Here is a 25,979-nt window from a genome sequence, read left to right as displayed (position 1 = left end):
ACGCTGAGTGGTTTGTCCAGCACCCATACTGTACAAGGCCAGAAAAGGGACAGCGCAAAGTGCATGGTGCCACCATGAGTGCCTCTCGCTGTGGCTTCAAAACTCATGTGAACACAGTGTGGAGTCGCTGAAGATTCTGACCTGGAGAGTAATATATACAAAGCCGTCCATTCAGAGCCAAGGAGCCCAAGAGACACCCATAGGATGTGCGAGTTGCAGGGGCTGATGGGAGCAAGGAAACCTGAGTAGCTTGCTTTGCCCTTTAGCTAGTGTTGGTTGCTCAGAATACTATACGGAAGACCACAGTGAATGTCACCACTGGCACAGGTCAGGGGGAAAGCATAAGAAAACCCAGCTTCGTGCCAGCAGCCCCGAGACAGCACGTGGCCACACTTCTTCAGGGACAACATGAATTTGATTCATGTTGCTTGCTTGAAATATTTTTTGAGTTGTTTGTTTGACACACAGTCTCATGTAGCCTAAGCTGGTCTTGAACTTGCTACACAGTTGTGGCTGGCCTTGAACTCCTGATTCTCCTGCCTCCTCCTCCTAAGTGCTGGCATTATTGATATGTTTACTGAATGCAGCAGCCTGTTCTGTGTGCTCCCGTGTCACCACTAGTTTTTGGTCCTCTTCCTCCATTTAAGCCACATCTCTGCAGTGAAGGGCCTGTCCCGTCTGACTTCCTTGTACCCTCAAGTATTGGGGTTCCATGGCACTCATGCTAGGATCCCTCCTTCCCTCCCTCCTTCCATGTCTCTGTCTCTGTCTCTGTCTCTCTCTCTGCTTTATCTCCATGCTCTGAGACTTACTAGAAATGTATCTGTAGCACACATGACTCTTTTCAGTATCTTCATTTAGACCAAGCTAGAAGGTCCAAAACTGTGCTTGAATTAGCGCCTTCCCTCATCCTAGTGACTGACAAAAATGGCCCTGCTGACTTGGAGGTCACTCTGGACAGTTTCTCCTTGGCTTCCTCCTCTTCCTCACCCTCACCCCATGACAAAGCCCTCACCAAGTGGTTTCTTCATGTGCACAGTCACTCTGTACGGGGTCTCGGTGTCCTGTGTCTGGGACAACTACAGGAGGAGAACTGGCTGCGGCTTATGGTTCTAGACTCCACCATGGCAGCGCATGGCAGGCATCGCGGCAGCAGCAGGAAGCTGGCTTGCCCTCAGGGCATCCAGACACTGTGGGCCAGAAGGACAGACACTTAGCCAGGCGGGTGGGTTAGCAGGATCTCAGTCGCACTGTGAAAAACTCCTCTCCCTGTCGGTTTTCAGAGATACAGCTCTCTTTTTTTGGGGGGGGGACAAGGGCTATATAAATTTTGGGGAGTGAGTAGGGGTTTTTGGGGTGAGCGTACATCATTGGCTGGGCCTCAGGTGCTGGGAATACTTCTTTTGCAATGAGAGGAATTTCAGGTGCTAGACATGTTTTATTTTTTTATTTTAAAAAAAAGTTTTAACCTGAAACCTGGTCACCAGGCTATCTGAGTACCTCAAGTGTGGCACAGGTGGAGGTTGGAAGGCTACATGCACCGGGGCATGCGGGCCATAACAGGGAGGGAGAGGTCCTTACTCCCACTGGCCTCATGATGAAATTTTTGAGATCTGGACATATCTCAACCTCACTCTTGCTCCAGGCTGGCTCCCCCTGTTGCACCGTTCACAATGTACTTCCTCTACCAAGGCCATACCTACTAAGCATCCCCAAACAACAGCACCAACTAGAGACCAAGTGTTCACACATCTGTGCCTCTGGGAGGCGGTGTCGTTCAAACTGCTATACCACCTAACTCTCCCACTACTGCCAGCACTCCAAGTGGCCGGTCTCTGTTTGTCTCCCATCTTAACTGTGGCTGTCAGTCCACCCTCTTTTAAAATGCCATACAGAGGGCTAAAGCGATGGCTCTGTGGTTCCGAGTACTGGCTAAAGCGATGGCTCAGGGGTTCCGAGTACTGGCTGTTCTTACAGAGGACCCAGGTTCAGTTCCTAGCATCCACTTGGCAGCTCACCACTGTCATTCCAGTTACAGGGACACCAACACCCTCACATAGACATGTGCAGGCAAAACACCAATGCACATTAAAAAGAAAAAAGTAATAAAATGAGACCAGGCATGATGGTGCACGCCTTTAATTCCAGCACTGGGAGGCAGAGGCAGGTGGATCTCTGTGAATTCAAGGCCAGCCATGTCTACAAAGCAAGTCCAGGACAGCCAGGGCTACACAGAGAGACCCTGTCTCAAAAAGCCAAAAAAGTAATAAAATGTACATGTGAAAATCAAGTTAAACCTTCCTCTTACCCTGGTACCCTAACCAACCAGTCCACTGTCCCAGGAGTGGCTCCTCCTGGTTTTTGAGACAGCCTTCCAGAGCAATCATGGACATAAAACATTTACATACTCTAGGCATTCCAGGGTTTGCTTCACCTGCTGTTGTTAGAATGGCCTAGAATCTTCTCCTGTCAGTATATCGGGCGGAGGCAGCAGTTTTCAACCTGTGGGTCACAACCCCTTCAGGGGCTGCGTATCAGATATCCTGCATAACAGATATTCATATTACATCATGGTAAATGGCATTGTACAGGGCGCCGTGCTTCTGGGTAAACCAGAATTGGTTCAATGGGAGCCTTGTTTATATTTTCTTTCAATCTTAAGTCGCCATGACTAGTGTGCAGTGGGGTGCGTGATGTACTTGTGGTGATGTTTACGGTGCTTAGGGATGTGTAAGCAAGCTGTCTCTAACTATAACAAGCACGTGAGATAATTAACTTAAAAGAAAGGTTTTGGTTCATGGCTTCAATCCATGGTTGCTTGGCATGTTGTTTTGGGCTCGTGGTGTCTGCCTTTTGGCAGTCAAGAAAGAAAGAGGAAGAGAGAGGGAGGGTGAGAGAGTCCAATATTCTCTTCAAAGGACTAGCTTCCCAGTGACTTAGCTTCCTCCCATAGGCTCTAGGTCCTGAGCTCTGCAACCTCCCTGCAGTCCTGCAGGCTGGATGGCCACCCTGTGACTGCTGAGACCTTGCAGAACCGTGCAGATCCGAACTGCAGCAAGGGCCCTGGAGACATTGCCAAATTCTCTATTTTAAAAAAGATTTATTATCTTTGTTTTTATTTGTGTGTGTTTGTGTCTATGTGTGTGTGTCCGTGGAGGTGGAAGAGTGTGTTGTTGGATCCCCTGGAGGGGGGTTTTGGGTGGTTGTGAGCCTCCTAATACGGCTGCTGGGTGTGAACTTGGATCCTCAGTAGGAGCAGTGCTTCTTCTCAGTGCTGACCCATTGCCTGAGAACTGACATTTCCAGGTTTTATAGATTAAATTTTGTTGACTTTTCTTACAGTTTATGGTTTTATGCCAGATGTCTTCTCAAGGCCAGCTTGGTCTACATAGTGAATCCAAGAAATGCCAGAGCTACACAACACCCCCAACCCGCTCTGTGTGTGTGTGTGTGTGTGTGTGTGTGTGTGTGTGTGTGTGTGTATGTGTGTGTGTGTGTGTGTGTGTCTCAAATAGTATTAAGAGGCAAATTCATTGCTTAATACATATACCAAGAGAACAGTTAAGAATCAAGTATCTGTTGGGCAGTGGAGGCGCACGCCTTTAATCCCAGCACTCGGGAGGCAGAGGCAGGTAGATCGCTGTGAGTTCGAGGCCAGCCTGGCCTACAAAGCTAGTCCAAGACAGGCAAGGCTACACAGAGAAACCCTGTCTCAAAAAAACAATAAATAAATAAATAAATATTAAAAAAAAATAAGCATCTAATTTCCACCTGAAAAGACTAGAAAAATTGGACCTAATTTTAAGAAGTTATATCTGTCTGTGTATGTAAATGTACCTTGAATTCCAATTTCCTTAAGATAAAAACCTTCCATTTTAGGCCAGGTGTGGTGGCGCACACCTTTAATCCCAGCACTTGGGAGGCAGAGGCTGGTGGATCGTTGTGAGTTCAGGGCCAGCCTGGTCTACAAAGTGAGTCCAGGACAGCTAAGGCCACACAATGAAACCCTGTCTCAAAAAACAAAAAAACCTTCCATTTTGAGCTGGGTGTGGTGATGCATGCCTGTAATCCCAGCACTCAGGAAGGCAGAGGCAGGCAGATCTCTGTGAGTTCAAGGCCAGCCTGGTCTACAAATCACCAAGTCTACACAGAGAAACCCTGTCTTGAAAAAAACTAAAGGACAACAAAAAACACATTTTGGAAGGATGTTTGTTGCACACAGGTTGCTATAGGGGCTAGAGAGAAGGTTCAGTGGTTAGGAGTACTTTCTGTGGGACGTTCACGGCTAAAGAAGTAGCTGCTGATGCTCTGGTAAAGAGGATCATGTGGTCCAAAATCCGAGTGGGAACCGCAGACAAGGTTTTCCCATGAAGCACGGGATCTTGACAATGGCAGAGTGTGCCTGCTGTTCGTGAGTTAGGAGAGCAGGATGGAGTTCCGAGGAGAAGCACACGTGTGTTCTCAATGCACTGTGGATGCCAATCTGAGTGTTCTCAACCTGGTTTTTGTAAAAGGAGGCAGGAAGGATAGTCCTGGCCTGGCGGATGCTACGGTGGCTTGGCAGTCGGGGCGTCATTTTCAGAAGGAACCATCCGAAGAGCCAAGCATCTAGAGCGGGAGGTTAGGTAAGGCGAGACCAGATCCCCACATCCCTTGCCCCTTCCTCCAGCTGCTGTGACTATCAAAGTCAGCAGTTCTTTGTAGAGCTGAGGGGGTTGGACAGGTAAGGGTGGTGCTTCTTCCAACACCAATACTTACCTATGGATCTCTGACGTTGCTAGAGCCTCCTGCTCAAGGCAGGGACTGGCACTGTGAGAGCGTTGCCCAGTCTCCCTCCCCACTGCTCCTCTGTGTCAAATGCATCCTTGGCTCTGTCGCCTCGGGATTCTGGGCTTTGAGCCTCCACAGGTCTAGCTGCAAAGCATAAGCCCAAGAAATCACTCCTGCTTCCATTATCCTCCGTGGGTTCTTCCTCCACACTGGTCTCTGTGGGTTAGATGAGCTAGAATGAAATGCCAAGGTTATTTTTGGCCTTTGGAGGGTGACCCCCGCTCCTTGCCACTCTTGGAGTGACCTTTCCTATGTACCTTTCTAGCAAAAGCAAATGAATCCTGTGGCAGTGAGCCCCCATTGCCACCGCTGTATCTGACTTACTGGTGCCACTGGGCTACCCTTTGACACAAGCTCCCCTCTAAAGTTCCCGCCATATCTCCAGGAAGTTTTATCTGGAGAGGAAGGGCCGGAAGCAGATGGCCACGTCTCTCAAACCGCAGTGAAAGCCAGTCTCTCCTGGTTGTTAACCATTTCCTTGTGCTGACCTGTTATGTCCAGTTCTCATGGTTTTTACAATTCAGTGCTGATTTTCTTCTTTCAGAAGCATTTGCCTGTGCTCTGTATAGATTGGGTGCTGAGCTAAGAACTGCAGTACACACACGGGAGGCTTGCTTTCACAGGGAGTGAGATCTCCAGGCGAAGGACGGCAGCCTTGCAGAAAGCAGTTGTGTTAGGAAGCCTTGGCTAAGAAGGTGGGGTGTGTGTGTGGTGGGGGGGAGAGGATGTGGGGGGCAGGGGGGAGGAAGCAGATCACAAAGGGATGTGAGCGCTGAATGCCTGAGTTCAAACCTCAGCCTCAGTGCAGCCAGGTGTCCTTTAAGCTTTTCATCAAGCAGAGATAGACGCAGCACGGAATTTTATAGTCTGCCTGTGGCCTTGGGAACAGGACAAAGGACAAAGAAGTTAGGGAGGCCAGGAAGAGGCCTCAAGGCTTGATATTATTGCTCTCAGTTCGATTTGGCCTTTTTTGGGGCGGGGGAGAGGGGCTTCAAGACAGCGTTTCTCTGTGTAGCCTTGACTGTCCTGGACTCACTTTGTAGACCAGGCTGGCCTCGAACTCACAGAGATCCACTTACCTCTGCCTCCCTAAAGTGCTGGGATTAAAGGTGTGCACCACCACACCTGGCTTCTATTTGGCTTTTTACATAATGTGCTTGATTTTTAAAAAAATCTTAATGATAAGCATTTATTATCTGGGACATGGGATTATTGACTCCCTCCCTCCAGCCTTCTTCTATTTGTGTTATCCAATAAGAAGGGAGACATAGCCGGGTGTGGCAGTGCACACCTTTAATCCCAGCACATGGAAAGCAGAAGCAGGCTTATCACTGTGAGTTCGAGGCCAGCCTGGTCTACAAAGCGAGACCAGGACAACTAAGGCTACACAGAGAAACCCTGTCTCAAAAAACAAAATAAATAAATAAATACATAAATAAATAAATTAATTAAAAAATAAAAGAAAGGAGACATAATCAAAATGGAAGAGACTGAGAGACAACAGTTAAGAGCAGTAATTGCCTTTCTGAAAAGTCTGGGTTTGATCTCCAGCACCCACATAGTGGCTCACAAATGTTTCTAACTCTAGTTACAGGGGATCCAATGGCCTCCTCTGGCCTCGGCGGGCACTGCGTACGTGTGATGCACAGACATACATACAGGGAAAACACCCATACACATAGAATGAAAATAACAAGACTTGAGAAAGTTCCCGCCCTCACGCCTGCACAGTAGTGTTGTCCCTGGTGGAGTGGGCACATGTAAGCTGGCCCTAGGGTGTGAGCTCGGGAGAGCCAGCCCTGGTGGCACGGGTGCAGGAGTACTGGTTCCACCCCTTGCCAACTTCCACAGGCAGGAGAGCTGGCCCCACCCCTCACCTGGGCAAAGTGGGAGAGCCAGCAGGCTGACCAACTCAGCTAACACCCAGGGCCAGGGCCAGGGCTTTGAGTTGGCCCATGTCAACATTTACCTCATCTATAAACGGCTAGAGCACATGAAAGGGCTGCAGGATTTCCATGACACAGGGCAGCAACAGGATATCAGAGAGGAATCCCTGTGAGGAGCAGCCAGAGGCCTCAAACCAGACCAGCAACTCATTGCAGCAAACCTTTGCAAGTAAAGCTGTTTGGGCAAAGGGTGCACTATGGGACACACTGTGACACAATGCAGCTTCCGCGGTGAGATCTTTTTCTTTGTGGGGGGTAGGCTGCAAGGGCAGAAGGTGGGTGTGGAGGGGTGGGGAGATGTATGGGATGGGGTACATAAAGTGAAATTCACAAAGAATCAATAAAAAGTAAAATAAATAAAAAGAGTCTGGATATAAATACAGATGTGGAAATGGACAAATGTGTTTGTTGTGCCTCATAAGACAGCTTTTTGACATTAATCAGTCTTTGTCTTTAAGCTGCTGAAGGTGTATCCAGAGAGATTTAGGCTGTTATTTTTGCATTTTTGGATCTGGAAGTTAACACTTACTACTCGCAGGTCCTGTCTCGTCCTCTGTGTGTGTGTGTGTGTGTGTGTGTGTGTGTGTGTGTGTGTGTGTGTACACATGTGCACCATTCCCCATGAGCAATCCATGTTTTCTGAGACATGGTCTCTCTCTCTCTTTTTTTTTTTTTTTTTGTTTTTTAGACAGGGTTTCTCTGTGTAGCCCTGGCTGTCCTGGATTCATTTTGTAGACTGGGCTGGCCTCGAACTCTCAGAGATCTGCATCCTGAGTCCTGGGATTACAGGTGTGTGCTGCCACACCTGGCAACATGGTCTCTCTTGAATCTGGACAGCACTTCCTGTCTGGTCTGTAAGCCACTGGGATTTGCAGGCTCCTCCTCTTGCCTAGTGCTGGGATTCCAGCTGTGCACCCCCTCTTCTGTCTTTATGTGGGTGCTGGGGGTTGACTCAGGCAAGCACGTCACTGACTGAGTGATCTCCTTGCACTGTAGTTTTCAAACTGGGTATCAGCCGGGGCGAAGTGCTAAATGGACAAGGACACTTCCGTGTGAGACACCAGCTGACATGTAGTGACCAGTGCTGCTGCTGCAGCTCTGCAGGGAGACTTGCTTCTTCAGGCTTTGTTGACTAAACTTTTCCTCTGGCAGCATGAAAATCCCATCCAAGTTAATCACCATAAACACAGTTCCTTACTGCTATACAAATCACTGGAGGGCTTCAGACTGCTATAGGACTGACTAGACAGAAAAACAGCAGGGGCTTTTACTTCCATGGCGGTCACATGCCTTTCCATGGCACTCAGGAAGCAGAGGCAGGCAGAGTTTTGTGACTTTAGCACTAGCGTGGGCAACATAGTAAGTTTCAGCCAAGACCACAATAGTGATATCCTGCCTTTAAACAAACAAACAAACAAACAAACAAAAAAGATTTGAAAGTAAAATTCAAGATAGGGCTGTAGCTTTGTGGTAGAAAGGAGGCACTGAGTTCAGTCTCCAGTATAAGCAAACAGCAACCCAAGCGCGCGCGCGCACGCGCGCGCACACACACACACCAGGCATGCTCATGTGAGGTAAAAGTGAAAACCCAGAATCCATGGGCTTAGGGGTGTAGGTTAGTGCTAGGACATTTGCCTAGCATGCGTGAGGTCCTGGGTTCAATCCACAGATACTGGAAGAGAAGTGGGGAGGGGGAAGGAAGAGGAGAGGAGAGGAGAGAGACAGATCCCCTTGCCCTTAACGTATGTATAGGTTAGAAACAACTGTAAACACAACATACTAAGGTAATGCCACTGCTACAGTATTGTAGCATTGACTTGAAGCAACACAGGGAAAAATTTGAAAATGCTAGTGAGTGTGCATACTGACACATGGCAGTATTAATACACACATGTATAAAGTTATTTATGACATATATGTATATGTCATATAACTTAGATGAAACAGCCAAGGCAATGGCACTGGTGAGAACTGTTGAGTTAATGAGCCTTTGGAGGCTGACACTGTTTTGCAAGCTGGGCCTCCTACCTACCTGTGAACTCCATGCAATGAATTGTCAGCTTCATTGGGGCACACCCCACCAACGTGCTAATTTTGGGGATGCACTGGATAGTTTTACATCAACTTGATACAAGCTACAGTCATCTTCGAGGAGGGGACCTTAATTGAGAAAATATCTCCATAAGATCAGGCTGTAGGCAAGACTGTAGGGCGTTTTATTATTGATTAATAGAGGAAGGCCCAGCCCATTGTGGGTGTTGCCATCCCTGGCCTGGTGGTCGTGGGTTCTATAAGAAAGCAGGCTGAGCAAGCCAGGGGGAGCAAGCCAGTGAGTAGCACCCTCCATGGCCTCTGCATCAGCTCCTGCCTCCTGTTTCCTGCCCTGTTTGAGTTCCTGTCCTGACTTCCTTTGAAGATTAACAGTGATGTGGAAGTGTGAGCCAGACAAACCCTTTCCTCCCCTAGTTGCTGTGGCCATGTGTTTCTTCGTAGCAACAGAAACCCTAACTAAGACAAATTGGCACCAGGACTGTGGGGTCGTGCTGTGACAGACCCGGCCATGTTTGGGGGAAGATTGTGGAAGGACTTTGGAACTTTGGGCTAGAAGAGCCGTTGAGGTGGCGAGCTCTGGGGGATGTTGTCTGGGTTGGGACAATAGGAACACTGAGAGGAGGGAGACCTGGCTTGTATGTTTCATAAGGAAGACAAGACTCTACTGGGCCATTTGTGTGAAGAACCTGTGATGTCTGGTCAGCTGAGGCTGACGTGTCATCTGTGACTAACAAGAGACCGGCACCCCTGAAGTGAAGCCTTCAAGTTACTGGGACAATGGATGCTGGTCAGCTGGAGCTGAGAAATTAGCTGTGATTAAGGTGAAGCTAGCACCAATGAGGTGAAGTCTTCTGGGAAGTGTTTCTCAGGGTCGGCACACAGAAGCTGTGCTCCAGAGGTGGCCAAGGTTGTGCCTCATGTTGGCAGCTGAACTTGGGTAGTGTAAGAGCCACCCAGATGGTACTGGTTCTGAAGGCATGAAGGGGTCATGGAGAGCAGCCGAGGCTTGGCACTGTGTGGCGGTGCTGTAGTTCCTAAAGAGAGCCCAGGAGAGGCTATAGATGCAAATGTAGCCCAGCTTCAGCGAGGGACACGAGCAGTTTTGGAGATGCCAGTACTATGGGATGACTACCAGAAGAGCAGCCTCGGTGGAATGGAGCAGCCAAAGCTGAGAAGAGCAGCTGCATATCTTCTGTAGAGGGCGGAGCTGGAGCTCTGGAGGAGCCCAGAAGATTGTGAGTGAGTCCCAGATAATTGGACATTTAGTTATTTACAGTAACCGGAGTTTTAACCTTGTTCAAATATGATGGTGGCCTGGTTCTTCCCTCTTGAAATGAGAAAGTATTTAACTTAATTTTTGTAGAAGTCCATAGCTGAGAGATTTTGGATTTTCTTAAGAGATTTGATATTTTAAGGAAACGTTAATGTGCTTGGATGTGTAAGACGGTGGGACTTTTTATGTTTTAAATGTGAGATTTTGGGAATGAGTGAGAAGGGAAAGGTGCCTTTCCAGTGATGTGTCACGTGGACAGGGATCTCTTAGTTGACACAGGCTAGAATCATCTGAGAGGAAGCAACCTCAATTAAGAAAATTCCTCTAGGCTGGGCATGGTGGCACACGCCTTTAATCCCAGCACTCGGGAGGCAGAAGCAGGCAGATCAATGTGAGTTCAAGGCCAGCCTGGTCTACAAAGTGAGTCCAAGACAGCCAAGGCTACACAGAGAAATCCTGTCTCAAAAAAAGAAAAAGAAAAGAAAAGAAAAAAAATTTCTCTATAAGATCAGGCTTTAGACAAGCCTATAGGGAATTTTCTTAATTAGTGACTGTGGGTGGGGCCACCCATAGGCTTGTGGTCTAGGGTTCTGTAAGAAAGTAGGCTTTGCCAGATATGAAGAGCAAGCCAGCGATCCCTGTTCAAGTTTCTGCCCTGACTTCCTTTGATGATGAACAGTGATATGAAAGTGTAAGCAGAGCACCCTTTGCTCCCTGACTTGCTTTTTTTGTTCATGGTTATTGCAGCATTAGAAACCTTAACTAATGCGAGGCGTGGTGGCACAGGCCTTTAATCCTAGCACTCGGGAGGCAGAGGCAGGTGGACCAATGTGAGTTCGAGGCCAGCCTGGTCTACAAAGTGAGTCCAGGACAGTCAAGGCTACACAGAGAAACCTGTCTCAGAAAAGAAAGAAAGAAAAGAAAGAAAGAAACCTTAATAAAATCAGTGTTCGTCACTACGGGGACTGCATTTCTTCCTAAGTGTTGCCAAATCACAGCACACTTTCAGGATGTTCTCAAACAGTAGAAACCATGCACACCTAGCAAACTGCATGCTTTCTTTAAATGCTAATGTTTAAAAAAATTATTAGGGGGAGAGAGGGAGATGGAGTGTGTGTACCTCAGTCAGGCACGTGTATGTGTAGTGTGTGCAGGCCATGGCGTCCGTCCGTGTGGAGGTTGAGGAGAGCTTTCAGGAGCCTTCTCTTCACTTTCCTCCGTGTAGAGGCTGTTTCATTTCTGTTGGAACTCCATATTTTCTATTTATTTTTTTCTTCAATTCCCAGTAAAGAAAGTATTAATGATAACTCCGAAATACTCTTGTCAAAGGTACATACAGGGAGAGAAGGTCATAAGTTTTGCTTTCAAGACAAAGGCGCTGCTTGAGGCATGTCTTGGCATAAAGCAATTTAATTTCATAAACAACTTTAAGATGCTGCCAAGTACTTTGTTCAGGACCACGGTTGAATGAGGCAGGAAGGAAGTCTGGGAAGTCTTACTTTGGGGTAGGCAGAGAGTGGAGGTTGCCACAGAGACGCTGGCTGCGTAGCCCGTGGTTGCCACAGAGACGCTGGCTGCGTTGCTGAGCGCGTGGTATTGGTATCCGTGACGAGGCCTAACAACACGTGCTTCGTTTCTTTCTTTCCTTCTTATCTTTTTAGCAGCAAAGAAGACAATAAAAAGATGGCTCCTCTTCCTGCCTCCCTGAGTGGACGCCAGATATACACAGAGAACAGATATGCAATAGACACATTTGAGGGCGACCCGGTGAGTGTGACTGAAGCTGCCTTTGGGAGTATGGGTGACTTACCAGGGATGCCTTTCCTTCCCTCAGCTCCATTACCTGCCTGCCAGTCCTCAAGGAGGCTAAAAAAAAAAATCACTTCTGTAAGTAAACAAGGACACTCCACCCTTCTCTACCCACCCACGTTTCCCTGGAAAGTGTGGGAGGAACCTATGCCCCTGTGAAGATGGTATGAACACTTTTCTGGGTGATCGTGTAGCCTTTCTGGCAGGAGGATGTACAGTTTTCCCACTGGCTATCAGATAGTGCACCCTGAGGAGTTGGAAGTTCCCCAGGAGTCACGTGCTGGGAGAAGGAAAAGTTCTCAGTACCAGTCAGAAGAGGAACGTGGCTGAGAGGAGGCGATTTCATGCCGTCTGACAGCTGTTAGACCGCTCCGCACACAAGGCTGGAGGTCAGAGGCTGCTGCGGCAGAGTGACCACACTCTGCAGGCGCTGGCTTACTGTGCTCACCTCTCATCCTCTCTAGAGCGAACCTTTGGCTCGGGACCCTCTCACCAACACGGTGTGGACCTCTCTGTTCCTTGTCCCAGTGTGGCTACGTGGAATAAGCCCCCAGACTGTCAGTCACTATTATTATTATTATTATTAGTCTCCTTAATGTGTTAGGATTGTAAGAGCCCAGGTTGTGACCCAGCAGCTCTGGTAACAACCTCTGTGAGTCATGTGTGCAGCATTACTTGCTCTCATATTGTTAAATTGTTGAAGTGACCGACCATACATTTATGTTTAGTTTTTGGACCTCAGATACAGAGACTATTAACTTCTTAGTTCACAACTTATTATCAATATCAGTTCCTATAAGGCTTCCATCTTGCTTTAGTTTTAGTATTGTATGTACGTGGGTGGCTTTTAAAATCAGAACAATATGCTGTAAAGTACCAGAAGGTACTCCATTGGTCACAAGTCTGAAGGATGGAAGGAGCACTGGGTTGCAGGCCGTGCACTGGGCAGGGCCGACTTCCGAACTGTTCTTCTCACCTCGAATGAGGTGGGAAGAATAGAACTTCAGTTCATTTGTCCTTGGGATATTTGGTTTAACTCTCAGCAGGATTCCATCTACTCAACCTAATGGGCTTAAAATAGCGCACCACCAAGATGACCACTAAAGGGATGCAAGAGAGCCAGGAGAAGCCTAGTTAGCACTCCAACAAAGCATCCACCACAAACGGGGGGCACAGTTCTGGAAGGTAGAAGTCCAAGATATAAACTGAGCACTCTCTCTCTCTCTCTCTCTCTCTCTCTCTCTCTCTCTCTCTCTCTCTCTCTCTCTCTCTCTCTCGCAAGGCTGAGGGAGAATCTGTTTCCTGCCTCTTGGCTGTTTGTTGTTCAGTAACCTCAGATTTGTTCCTTCATTTTCCACTCCTTGTCAATCATTTGTTGTGCCTATCCCTGGGTCCAGCTGGCTAGAAGGACACTGGTCTGGCTCAAAGACCTCATTTTTAACTTGATGACCTCTGTGAAGACTTGTTCTCCAAATAAACCCTGGTTTGGTAGGCACATGGGGGCGGGGCGGGCACATACGCTTGGATTTGGCTCCTGTCCTCACCGCTCACTGGTGGTGTCACTCTGGGATGTCATTTGTCACCCATCCCCAGTTTTCTCTCTGAAGAGTGGGATGGGTCATATCCTGTGAGGACTGGATGCTCTACAATGTGCTGGAGGGTGACCTCTGAGACTGGGGCCTTGTCTTTGCTCTCCCAGGTTTTCAGATGGGAGAATCTCAGATAAAACTGAAGGTTTAATATCTGTATCTGGTTAATGCTAGGCTGGCGCTTCTTCTACAGACTACAGTGTCCACTGCTTGTCACCAGCAATAACTTGCAAGCCACATTTTTAGGTGACATCCAAATCAAAACACTTGATAGCATCCCAACCCAGACATGACAACTCATTGATGTCAGCTAAAGTTGCCATAGGACAGTGTGGGGACAAGGCACACCTCTTAGATATGGGGACACACACTTCCTAATCCTGAATATCTTGGGCTTTTTTTGTTGTTGTTTTGTTTTTTCTAGACAGGGTTTCTCTGTGAAGCCTTGGTTGTCCTGGACTCGCTTTGAGCTATCCTCCTGCCTCTGCCTCCTTCAGCAAATCCTACCGGCCCTTAATTTAGTTTTTAGAGTTATGTTGGAAAGAAACTGGCCAACAGTGTGAGAAGCCAGGATGTGAGGGAGGAGGAGCTGGTGGAGGCCTGTGCTTGGAAAAACCAGGTACTAACTTCTGTGAACCGGATGCTCTTGGCCACTTCTGTTTTCTTCGGATTAATTATGTTGACTGTGGACTTTAATTACACCAACAGGGCAGCCTATAGTACTTTTGTCGAGTGCCGCAACTTTTAGATATTCCGGGGCAGGCTAAACAAGTTATTGTCCTCCCTGTGCCCTTATTTACCTTAGTTTTGGCCTATTTTTCTTTCCTCCTCTATGTTAAGTTGAATAGCTGTTTAGTGAAATCAACGGTGTACTAACTCTAGGTTTGTTAGAACTCATTGAAAACAAGTGTTTCCTAGGGTCACAGCGCACAGAGACCTGCAGTTACTGGTGTTTTTACATTTGTTTACGAGATTGCATCTGTTGCAATTGTTGCAAAGACCATAAAGCAAAACGTTAACACAAATATGGCAAGAATCAAGTGTAGAAATCAACCCAGTGGCTTCAGGTGTGCAACAGTGTATATACAAACACAAGACTCTACCTTCATGTATACTCTTTTAGGCTACCAGTTAACCCCATTACTTCCGAACAGGTACAAAATACAATTGCAGCCAGCGGCTGTCCTCTAATTACAAAGTAACCAGCACAGCAGACTTGTGTCAAAGGCCGGAGAACACACCCAGCGGTATTTGGCCGGGCGGAAGACTACATAGAATGAATAGGAACGAAAGGCAGAAGAATCCCAGTCAAGACTCGGACGGCTCAGGCCGAGTGGGCAAATTAGGAATCGGCAAACCGAGGTGACTTAAGACAAGCACGAGAAAAAAAAATCCCTGGGGTTGGCCCCGGCTGGACATTCCGATGGAGCAGCCGGCTGCCGGGAGCGTGCCCAGCCTGGAAAGTTTCTGCACAGCCCGCGCGGCTCGGGCGCGGCCCCGGCCCGACCTAGGTGGCGGCCGCGCGCCCGCAGCCGGAATTCCTGAGGTGAGCCGAGCGCGGCCCGGGTCGGTGGCGCGGACCCGCGCGGGCGTGGGGCTCGCAGCTGCTCTCGGCGGCGGCCTCCCCGGGGGGCCTCGGGGTGGTCGCCCTGCTCGTCCCCTCCGTCCGCTCCGCTCCCCGGGCCTGCGCGGGCGGGGCTGCGGGCTCGCGGCGCGGGAGCGCGCGGCGGGGGCGCGCGCGCCGGCCGGGCCGCAGTCCGCGTGGGAGCGAGCGCGGGGGCGGGGCGGGGCGGCGGGCGCTGGCTCGCTCGCTCCCTCCCTCCCTCGCTGGCGCGCGCACCGGCGGGGCCACCGCCTCGCCCCCCGTCCCTTCCTCCCTCCTCTCCCCTCCCCCGAGCGAATCACGCGCCCTCCGCTGACACTCGTAGCCGGCCCGAGCTCCGAATTTATCCTTCACGTGACCTGATGGGGGTTGGGTGGTTGGCTGGGGGACGGAGGAGAGAGGGGAAAGGAGGGAACGGAATCTGCCGTTACCCGAGCAACAGGCCCCGCCCTCCGGCTCGGGGGCCGCGGGGCGGGAGGAGGACGTCAGCACGTCAGCCGGGGTTTTGCGTTTTGATTGACAGTTGCTATAGCGACCGGGTCGGTCCGTCGCCATTTTGTTGGTTGGTTTTTTTTTAAACCCTTTCGCTTCCCGCCCGAATAATAATAAAAAGCCCCATTGGAGTGAGGCGGGGGTGGCGGCGGCAACCGCGGCGGGGGGATCCGGGGAGACTGCTGCCGTCGCTGCTGCCGATCGCGGCCCGGGTCGGGCTGAGAGAGCGGACTCCCCGAGCGGGGGTGCGGGCGCCGCCGCCGCCGCCGCTTCTGCTGCTGCTGTTGGTGCCGCTGCCGCCGCCGCCGCCGGCGAGCGGGCGGGACCGGTGTGAGTGTGAGGGAGCGTGTGCGAGGGCGAGTGTGCGCGCGGGGAGTGTGCGCGAGTGTCTGTGCGGGATCGGGGGCGGGCGGTCCGGGCTCTCCTGGCGGAGCCGCCGCCGCCGCCGCCGCCGCTCGGGCCCCGGCGCTCCTCGCTGCGCAGCTTCGGAGAGCGCGCGCCATTTTGTGAGATTTACAAAAATCCTCGTCGGGAAGGAGCGGCCGCCGGCCGCCGATCGGCGCCCGCCCTCCGCACCGGGCCGGGCCGGGCCCCGCCGCCGGCACTCGGGGGCCCGGGGACTGCGGTATTTGCCGGGGAGGGGCTGTCGCCTCCCCGGCCGCGGGCGCCGCCGGCCCCGCCATCCGGACGGACCCTGAGCCAGCCAGCGCGGCTGCGGCGCGGAGCCGGGACGCCGGGGGCGGAGGAGAGAGGCGGCCCGGTCGGGGCGGCGCTGGCTGCGGAGGCCGCGGCGCGGGAGCTCGAGGCTGAGACTCACCGGAGGGAGCAGCGGCGCGAGCGCCCCGCCATCGTCCCGGTGAGTGTCCGCCCCGCCCGGCGCGGCGCGGCCCTGCGCGCGGCTTCCCCGGGGCCTGCGAGCCGGGCTCGCCAGGCCTCTGGCGGAGGGAGGGAGGGACCTGCCATCTTAGGAGCGGGCGGGCGGGCGGCCCGGGGCAGGCCTCTGCGGGAGGGAGGCCGGGGAAGGCCGTGTCCCCGAGGAAAGTTACGGCGGGTGGGACCCGCGGGCTCGGGCCGGGCCGGCGCCAGACCTCCACTGGCCGCCGGGGCGCAGGGGAGGAGGCTGTCTTCCTCCTCCTCCTCCTCCTCCTCCTTCCTCCTCCTCCTGTTCCTCCTCATCCTCCTCCTCCCTCCTCCTGTTTCTCCTCATCCTCCTCCTCCGCCCTCCTCCTGTTCCTCCTCATCCTCTTCCCCCAGCTCCTCCCTCGTCCCTCCTCTCCGTCCCCACCGGCGTGCGGAGCGCCGGGGTTCTAGGCAAGGACAATGCACGGGTTAAGAAGATGGGGCTGGCTGCCGGTAGGCGAGGACGCAGGCAGGGCCGGACAGGGCCGCGCCGGCGGAGGTCGGCAGCTTGCTGCTGTCTGCGAGGCCCTGTGGGCCCGGGCCTGGGGACCCGGTGTGCTCGGAAGTCGGGCAGCAGGCGCGGGCGATCCGGGGCCACCGGAGGGGCCGGGGTGACCTGCTTAGCAGCGTGAGGAGACGCGGATTAGGATGGATACCTGCGAATGGCAACAGAACTTCCCCGGTCTATTTATAGGCGCAGACCCAGTCGGGCTCCAGAGGCTCCAGAGCCGCTGACTATCAGCGCTTAGCTAGAGGGCCCCTCCCTACCCCGAAATAGTTAAAAATGGCAAAATTCGTGAGTCAGTGACTCTATGACTTGTCTGTCTTTTGCCCAGCCCTAGATTATGTGAGTCCTGTCATCCAGGTGCAGCATCGTTTGCTTCTTGAATCCTGCCAAATTGCTAGGAAATATACCTTGTAACTGTTTTCACGCTCGTAGGTTAATGCCAGGCATTCTTAACTACAGTTTTATATATTTCCTGGCTTAACCTCCCAGTAGGAAATGTTACCCATTTTACAGATGAGCAGACTGAGCCTGGAGGTGGACAGTGACTAGTCCAAGGTCATACAGTCAGGACTGCAGGAGGCAGTTGTCAGTTGCTAGCCTGGGTTTCTGACCCTCATCTTGTCACTTATTATTAAGCTCTGTGTGATGACTCAGTGCTCTAACCTAGAGACTGTTTGGGTCCAGGTTTTGGTGGAGTTAATTTAGGGTTTGCAGAGTGCAGCTTAAATGAACCCTCCTAATGAAACTTGTCACCCTCGAAGCAAACCAGTCTGCTTCTGGGTGGAAGACCTGAAAGAGTGCTGCTGCTCCCTCTTCACAGCTAACCACTGTTACAGTTCAGAGTTCCCTCTGTATGCTGATAAAACACAAAGCTTGGTGTAAAGTTATAATTTTTTCTTTAAATACTTAGGTTCCTCTTGACACTTTGTATTTTGCATGCTAAGAATAGCTATTAGGTACTTTGAGATGTTGGTTACCTTGCTTTTTCTTAAATTTCTCTTTTTAATTGTTCTTAAAGAATTAACATTTTTAGGTAGACTATAAGTGGGAGGCAGGGGGCATGGTGGTGGTGTCTGTGGTAACTGTCCAAATAGAGTTAGATTCCAGACCTTGGCAAAAAGTTAAAAGACTCTTGTCAGCATCTATAGCAAGCTCTCTTATAAAAACGGCTACATGAATTTCATGTTTACTTCAGGGATGCCTAAGTTCAGAAATTACCCTAGAAGGGTCACCCCTGTAAGGCAAGGACACACGTTTCTTACTCCTGGTGGATGCTGAAGACATTGTTATCTTTAGAGGGATAGAATTGAACGGATGATGAGTGTTAGTGAGGGCAGGAAGTGAAGAAATGAATGGATGATGAGTATTAGTGAGGGCAGGAAGTGAAGAAATGAATGGATGATGAGTATTAGTGAGGGCAGGAAGTGAAGAAATGAATGGATGATGAGTATTAGTGAGGGCAGGAAGTGAAGAAATGAACGGATGATGAGTGTTAGTGAGGGCAGGAAGTGAAGAAATGAACGGATGATGAGTGTTAGTGAGGGCAGGAAGTGAAGAAATGAATGGATGATGAGTGTTAGTGAGGGCAGGAAGTGAAGAAATGAACGGATGATGAGTGTTAGTGAGGGCAGGAAGTGAAGAAATGAATGGATGATGAGTGTTAGTGAGGGCAGGAAGTGAAGAAATGAACGGATGATGAGTGTTAGTGAGGGCAGGAAGTGAAGAAATGAATGGATGATGAGTGTTAGTGAGGGCAGGAAGTGAAGAAATGAACGGATGATGAGTGTTAGTGAGGGCAGGAAGTGAAGAAATGAATGGATGATGAGTGTTAGTGAGGGCAGGAAGTGAAGAAATGAATGGATGATGAGTGTTAGTGAGGGCAGGAAGTGAAGAAATGAACGGATGATGAGTATTAGTGAGGGCAGGAAGTGAAGAAATGAATGGATGATGAGTATTAGTGAGGGCAGGAAGTGAAGAAATGAATGGATGATGAGTGTTAGTGAGGGCAGGAAGTGAAGAAATGAACGGATGATGAGTGTTAGTGAGGGCAGGAAGTGAAGAAATGAATGGATGATGAGTGTTAGTGAGGGCAGGAAGTGAAGAAATGAATGGATGATGAGTGTTAGTGAGGGCAGGAAGTGAAGAAATGAATGGATGATGAGTGTTAGTGAGGGCAGGAAGTGAAGAAATGAATGGATGATGAGTATTAGTGAGGGCAGGAAGTGAAGAAATGAATGGATGATGAGTGTTAGTAAGGGCAGGAAGTGAAGAAATGATGTAGCAAGACCTTCTGAAAGACTCTGGCGTGTGCCCTGTTATAAACGTAACCTCAGCCATTGCTGTGTGCTAGCGCTTGGAACGCGGAACCTTCAAGACCACGTGGACAGTCAGTCAAAAAGACCCTTGGCTAGAAAAGTCTCCCTGAGACTTGAGCTCTGTCACTTGGTTTTATTTATGGCTTCCTGAGTTTGTGACTTACAGATGGGAGTGCAGTGCTGAGTGCAACAGTGTGCTCAAGGCCTCCAGGTGTGTGCAGTGCTGTGACCCTAGGAAGGGGAGGCCACGGTTGTTAGAGGTATGGCATGGACTTTGCCATGCATGTTATGTAAGTCAAAGACAGTACTATGTGCAGTTACTTTTGGATATTACTTCAACCCCTTTAATAGCACAGAGATATTTAATTAACAGAGGTTATAGAGGGTGTGTTGGGCACATGTCTACGTAGAGGAGGAAAGTTTGTATAGAGTTGTGAGTGGCGGAGAACTGTCTTGTACATGACGTTATAAATACGAGCCACAGAGGGTGGGCTTAAGTTGACTTTCTTGGTCCTTGTGGTCACGTGTGTTAATTTTTTAAAAAATTTATTTATTCATTATTTATACAGTATTCAGAGGGCACCAGATCTCATTACAATGGTTATGAACTACCATGTGGTTGCTGGGAATTGAGCTCAGGACCTTAGGAAGAGCAGCCAGTGCTCTTAACTGCTGAGCCATCTCTCTAGCTCACATGTGTGTTAATTTGTCATTTTCCTTTTTGTTACAAACTCACTTTGCACCTGCCAACCAGTGTCCTTCCTTCCAGCAACTTCTCCCAAGAAAGGACTTCCTAGCTTCCAGCCCAGCAGACACCAGTTTCCTGAAAGCCTGTTGGGAACTTGGCTCTGCACTTGTAGTTATTAGTCCCAATAATTCTGTGGTGTCCCTAAACAGTAACTTGGTGCTAACAGTCTCCTTTCTGTTGAGTGTTTTGTTAGCTTTCCTCCATCTTACACTGGACTACTTTCCTTTTAGAAGTGAAATTGTTGCCTGGAAATATCCGACCAGGTCACTTGTAACTTGACAACACAGTTTGCCTGTCACTGTGCGGCTGTGTGACCAAACTGCAGTAGTATGTAGAGTGGGCTGTGCCTCTCAGGCTGGACCTGTGTCACCCTGGCCATCTGTCTTTGTTCGATGTTGAGACCGCCTGTGGCAGTTCATAACCCAGTGCTTGCACTAATTGGGGTTATACAATATGGGGGCTAAGATTGCTGTTTAGTGACTTGGGGGAAAACTGACTAAGATATTTGGAGTTACCTACAGTTTCTCCTTTGTTGACCCTAAATGCAGGAATCTTTTGAAACCTTCCTTCATGTCAGCTTCATAACGTTAAGCTAGAGTGTGTGTAGTCTTTGTTGGGCATGTGAGAGTTGAGTACAGGTTTCAGAGGACTAAAATAAAGTCACATTAGTAGACAAAGTAGGCAAGTCTTATTTTTCTAAATTCTAGTTTCATTTTCGTATATAAAAAACAAAAATGACTTGGAAGTACATTGCATTAAATAAAACAGCTATGCTTTTTAAGGTTATATTTTGGCTTTGCAATTCTCCTTTGAGAATTCTGTAATGAGTTGCAGTTGTTGGTTGAGAATCATCTAACCTGCTGTGGTTCCACCAAGGCCAGCTTCTGTTGACAAAGAACCACACTGGATTCCTGACAGTTAGTTCTTTCATAGGTGTCACTGTTCTCAAGAGTGATTTTTATTTATATTGTTACTGTTAATAAGCTAACTTTTGACAAGATAAGTAATTCTTGACTAAGGATGTGTGCACATGTAATACACAGTAGTCATTAAAAAGTTGGGTCTTGATGATGTCATTTTATCACACAAAATTGAAATCTTATCGCTGAGATTCTTTACTTTGTGGGAGCCTACTGTGATGGTTTGACAAGGAATGAAACCAGTTTTTAGAAGACATCAGATCTTCTTTTAATAACATTGTCATAATCAAACCCTCTTATATGGTTCCTCTTATATGTTTTTTTAAAGTTTTATTAGAATTCCAGTCCTAAGTTGATTTTTATTTAGAAGTATTTGCTGGGTTTGGATAGAAGTGTGTTGACCCTGTGGCTCTTATCCCAGATGATTCTGGTGTGGTCAGGAGTGGTGTCTGAGGCCCTGTGGGCTTTGAGATAGTGCGTCTCAGGAGGGAGAGCCTTCGGGCTGGCCTTAGCATCAGTCTTCACACCTGTGACAGGGTCCACGCTATCTGGTTCTTGTGTAGATGGCCTGATGAAAGCTTCTCTTTTCGTTCCATTCTGTCTTTCTCTTCATTGTTGCCCCAGAGATGCCTTTCCTGGGCCCTCCCCTGCCCCCAGCTGTGCTGAGAATTGACCTAGGACTTTATACACACACTGGGCAAACATTTTCCCATAGCTTCCCTCCTTAAGCCAAGCAGGACTTTCTTCGTTCTTTCACAACCTTTATTGCTGATAGCTGTATAGTGAGTCATCAGTGATTTATATATACTTACTCTTAATGTCTGTCTCTCCTCTCCATTAGATTGTCCTTTTGGACAATAGTGTGTCTTTCTTTTCCATGTGCTATTGGCCATATTTAGTCATGTGGCTTTATTTAGTTGCACGGCAGGCTGGGATTTGTGGTCTTTGGTAGGGTTGCTGTTTATTTGGCTGAGAATTTGCTTCTACTATAGACAGGTAGAAAGAAGGAAAATTAAACATTGCTTGTTAACTTCCAAATATTTTGGGAGAAATCATTGGAAATAAGGTAGCTTATTGACCAGGCACTGTTGAGTTATTAGTCATTAAACATTTGTCCTATAGTTTGCAAACTCAAAATAGATTGTTCTGTAGTCTGATGAGAATGAATAAATTTGTACTTAAAAATTTTTTTTTTCTTTTGAGTGAAGGTATTTGGGGCCTAATATCACTATTTTCTGGTAGAAACAATTCTTTATGGTTGTGATTATATCATGTAAACAATAGAATCTAAACTTGGATTTACCCTGAGTGGTCTGCTCTGGGCCATACTGTACATGTGGTCATACTCCTGACTATAGTGGACAACGCTAGACCAGCGCTTGGGTCTTGTCAGGCTTTCAGTATCTGAGAGTCACTAGTGTGAGGGTGGGAGAGCAGTGATCAGTGACTTAGGATGCACACACTACCTGCTGCCACTCCTTGGGGCTGTGCCTGGGAGGGGCCTGGGGCAGCTGATAGTGCTCTCTCCTGCAACGCTTGTCAGGTTTTCGGGATTTCCAAGCTTAGCGGACTTTGTGTAGTTTGGGAGCTTTGCTCATAAGAGTCCAGGTCACCCTGATGCAGCACACTTAAACTCCTCTGAGGGATCAGTTCATCCCGCCTTGACAGGAGGAGCGGACAGACCCAGTGCCTGAGCTGCAGGGGGGCGGCTGGGCCAGTGGGCTGCCCGGGACTGCTGGCTGGCGTTTGTTCCTTGCATGCAGACCGGTAGGGCTAGTGCCCATGCTACAGCCCCGTGTTACAGGGCGCCTCTCAGCCTCAGCGCTCCTCATGCAGTAGCTCATTGCTAGGGAGTTGTTGGGATGATACTTTTCTTATTTAAAGGAGGAATTGAGGTTTTTATAAGGTGTGGTTAGTAGCAGGACTCTGGTGGGTGGCTTTGGGGTAGATAGATTGGCGGGGTCTTGGCATGATTAGGTAGAACAAACACAGCTTGTGTCCCCAAATTAGTACTTTTCCTTTTTATCTGATTGCTTAGAGTTTTCACTAGTTGTGATTCACCTCAGTAGCGTCTCTAATTTAAAATGGAAATAGGCTCAGAGGAATATCCTTCCCCTGTTAACCAGGTTAGCGCTGTTTATCACTGGGCTGACTGTCATTTTAGAGGTCAGAGGTCAGCACCTGGACTGAACACAAGCCTTTCAGATGGGGAGGCAAGAGTATGTCACATGTTCTTTTTCTTGAAGAAGAAGGGTGTAATGACAGCTACCACGTGGTTAGGAGAGACTTGTGCTCTCCGTGTCACCAGTTACTAGAGCTTGGGAGCCGTGAGGGGTCATCCCACTGAGGCAGAAGAGCATCCCTTTCTCCACGGGTCTTCCCCTCCGTGGAGGGGTTCGATCTTAGTCATTTCATGTGATGGTGTAGGGTTTTTTTTTTTGTTTTGTTTTGTTTTTGTTTTTTGAGACAGGGTTTCTCTGTGTAGCCTTGGTTGTCCTGGACTTACTTTGTAGACCAGGCTGGCCTCGAACTCACAGCGATCCGCCTGCCTCTGCCTCCTGAGTGTTAGGATTAAAGGCGTGTGCCTCCACTCCCGGCTGACTGTGTAGTTTTTAACTATCAACAAGACAGATGTACTCAGGGTTAAAGAGTGAAGTACCAGAGTGCTGTGCAGTCATCCTCGTGCTGTGGGCCAGTGGGGAGTAACTGCTCATGGTTTTTCTACCAGACATGTCCTGTGTGTGTTCATGTGCAAATACATATACATTGCATATAATATGTACTGTGCTGCAGAACTGTGCAGGTATGGCCTTCCCGCCTTCCTTCCCTCCGTGCTTTTCCTCCCTATCCCCCGTTCTTTGGGTCACAATGGGGCGGCCGACCCAGGGCATTGTGCATATTTAGTCTTATTCTAAAAATCCATAGTAGTTGTAGCCGGGGGTTGTGGCACACGCCTTTAATCCCAGCACTCGGGAGGCAGAGGCAGGCGGATCGCTGTGAGTTCAATGCCAGCCTGGTCTACAAAGCGAGTCCAGGACACCCAAGGCTACACCGAGAAACCCCGTCTTGAAAAACAAAACAAGCAAACAAGCAAAATCCATAGTTAGGTAGCTTGTGTCTACATGCAATGTCTATGCATCGAAAATCAAAGACACACTAAACATATAGCCTTTTGACTTAAACTTCATGCTTGTCATGGAAATATTCCTGTGTCAGCTGAGAAGCTGGTCTCTGTCTGTCTCTCTCTAGCAACCCCCCCCCCCCCCCGCCCGCCCCCTCGTGTGCTAAGCACTGACCCTAGGGCATCCCCTGCTGCAGGCCAGTGCTCTCCCACTGAGCTGGACCATCCGGTCCTTTCACTTACTCTGAGGCCCTGCTCTGTATTATCCTTGGGTTCACTCTGTGTCCCATCAGGCCTTGCTCAGATCTTCCTGCTTTAGCCTCTGGAGAGGCTGGGGTCGCAGGCCTGTATCCGCTGGCCTGGCTTTATTTCTTGAGTTTGGTGACAGGCTCTCTCTAGTCCAGACTGTATTTACTCTGCAGCTCAGGCTGGCTTCAAACGCAGCAATCCTTCTGCTACCACACCTGACCCTGTCATGTGGTTTTCTTTTCTAAACTGTTTTTGCATGTTGTTTTGATGACAAGGTCTTGCAGTATATGTCTTGCTGGCCTGGAACTTTCTGTGTAGACCAGACTGGCCTTGAACTCAGAGACCTGCCTGCCTCTTCCTTGGGGTGTTTAGGATTAACATGTGTGCCACCATGCCCAGCCCTCTTTAAAAATTTAAAGGATATTTATTTTTCAATGTATGTATGTATGTATGTATGTATGTATGTATGTATGTATGTATGTATGTGTCTTTTATGAGTGCATGCTACCTGTGTGTAAGTGCCTTTGGGTGCCAGAAGAGGGTGTTGGAATCTCTAGAGCGGCAAGCAGTTAGGAACCTCCTGGAACCCTGGAAACTGAATTGGCTTCCTCTGCAGGAGCAGTAGGAGCTCTTGACCTTGGAGCCCTCTTTCTAGCCTTTTCCCCTCCCTCCCTCCCTCCCTCCCTCCCTCCCTCCCTCCCATTTCTTTCTTGGTCTCACGTAGCTCAGGACCTCTTCTCCTCCTGCTGGAGCCTCTGCAGTGTGGTTACAGGCGTGTGTCACCACGCCCACTTCATGCCGGGGCTCAGGCTCACACCTGGGGAGTCATGGGTTATAGGCAAGTACTCTACCAATTGAGATACGTCCTTAGCCCTTGCCAGGTTTTGTTTTGTTTTGTTTGATTGGGAACAGTTTGATTTTATGTGTATTCTTTGGTTTATTTAGTTCTCATGAAGGGACATTAAAATTGTCTTCATACTTTGATGTTTTAAACAATGTTGCTCTTACGTTGTAGATATATCCTATTTTTGAGGAAAACTACCAGCTATAAGCACATTTAAATGTATTTTGCCAAATTGTATTCTAAAATATAGTACTAGCTTAGATGTTTACAATTAGTGTCTCAAGAGTGCATTTTCCCAATTTTTAGGACGGCAGATAATTTAAGTTTTATTTATTTTGCAGTTTGGATTTGTTTTTGTTTAATTATGACTGAAGGCTGAATTTGAACATCTTGAATTGTACTGTAAGTGTCCCCTATCCCTTTATGGTCTGAGGCTACCTGAGGACACCCCCTCCCCCCAGCATCCTGCATGTTGGGATTAAAAATATAGACCTCCATGCCTGGTTTAGGGCTTTGTTTGTTTTTTTTTTTTAAAGACAGGGTTTCTCTGTGTAGCCTTGGCTGTCCTGGACTGTGTTTGTAGACCAGGCTGGCCTCGAACTCACAGTGATCTGCCTGCCTCTGCCTCTCAAGTGCTGGGATTAAAGGCGTGCGCCACAATGCCCAGCACACCTATGTTCTTATTTTAGGATTTAGGATTAATTATATAATTAATTATTTTTGGTTTTTTGAGACAAGGTTTCTCTGTGTAGCCCTGACTATCCTGGACTCACTTTGTAG

At 48.9% G+C, this 25,979-nt stretch overlaps 1 protein-coding gene and 1 long non-coding RNA gene across 8 annotated transcripts in view; one reads left to right on the top strand and one right to left on the bottom strand.

Moving 5' to 3' along the window:
- Positions 1 to 4,193: 4,193 nt before the first annotated feature.
- LOC311608774 lies at positions 4,194 to 5,852 on the bottom strand. The gene is made up of 3 exons (XR_014783154.1): positions 5,623 to 5,852; positions 4,759 to 4,986; positions 4,194 to 4,498 (listed from the first exon to the last, which is right to left on the bottom strand). It is a non-coding gene; the product is annotated as an uncharacterized lncRNA (long non-coding RNA).
- A 5,910-nt stretch (positions 5,853 to 11,762) lies between these two features.
- DYRK1A (dual specificity tyrosine phosphorylation regulated kinase 1A) overlaps positions 11,763 to 25,979 on the top strand; it is a 131,002-nt gene continuing 116,785 nt past the window's right edge. Inside the window, exons 1-2 of one of the 7 annotated variants that reach the window (XM_084801400.1) lie at positions 11,763 to 11,868; positions 14,654 to 15,045. The gene's annotated coding sequence lies outside the window, so the exon portion shown is untranslated. Of the gene's footprint in view, positions 11,869 to 14,507; positions 15,046 to 15,754; positions 16,451 to 16,818; positions 16,948 to 25,979 lie in introns of those variants that run through there. The other 6 variants (XM_084801401.1, XM_084801402.1, XM_084801406.1 and 3 more) reach the window with 6 other exon arrangements.

This window comes from Acomys minous (genome assembly GCF_964271855.1).
Source record: "Acomys minous genome assembly, chromosome: 11".
Taxonomy (NCBI): domain Eukaryota; kingdom Metazoa; phylum Chordata; class Mammalia; order Rodentia; family Muridae; genus Acomys; species Acomys minous.
This window is presented reverse-complemented; position numbering and strand designations above follow the sequence as displayed.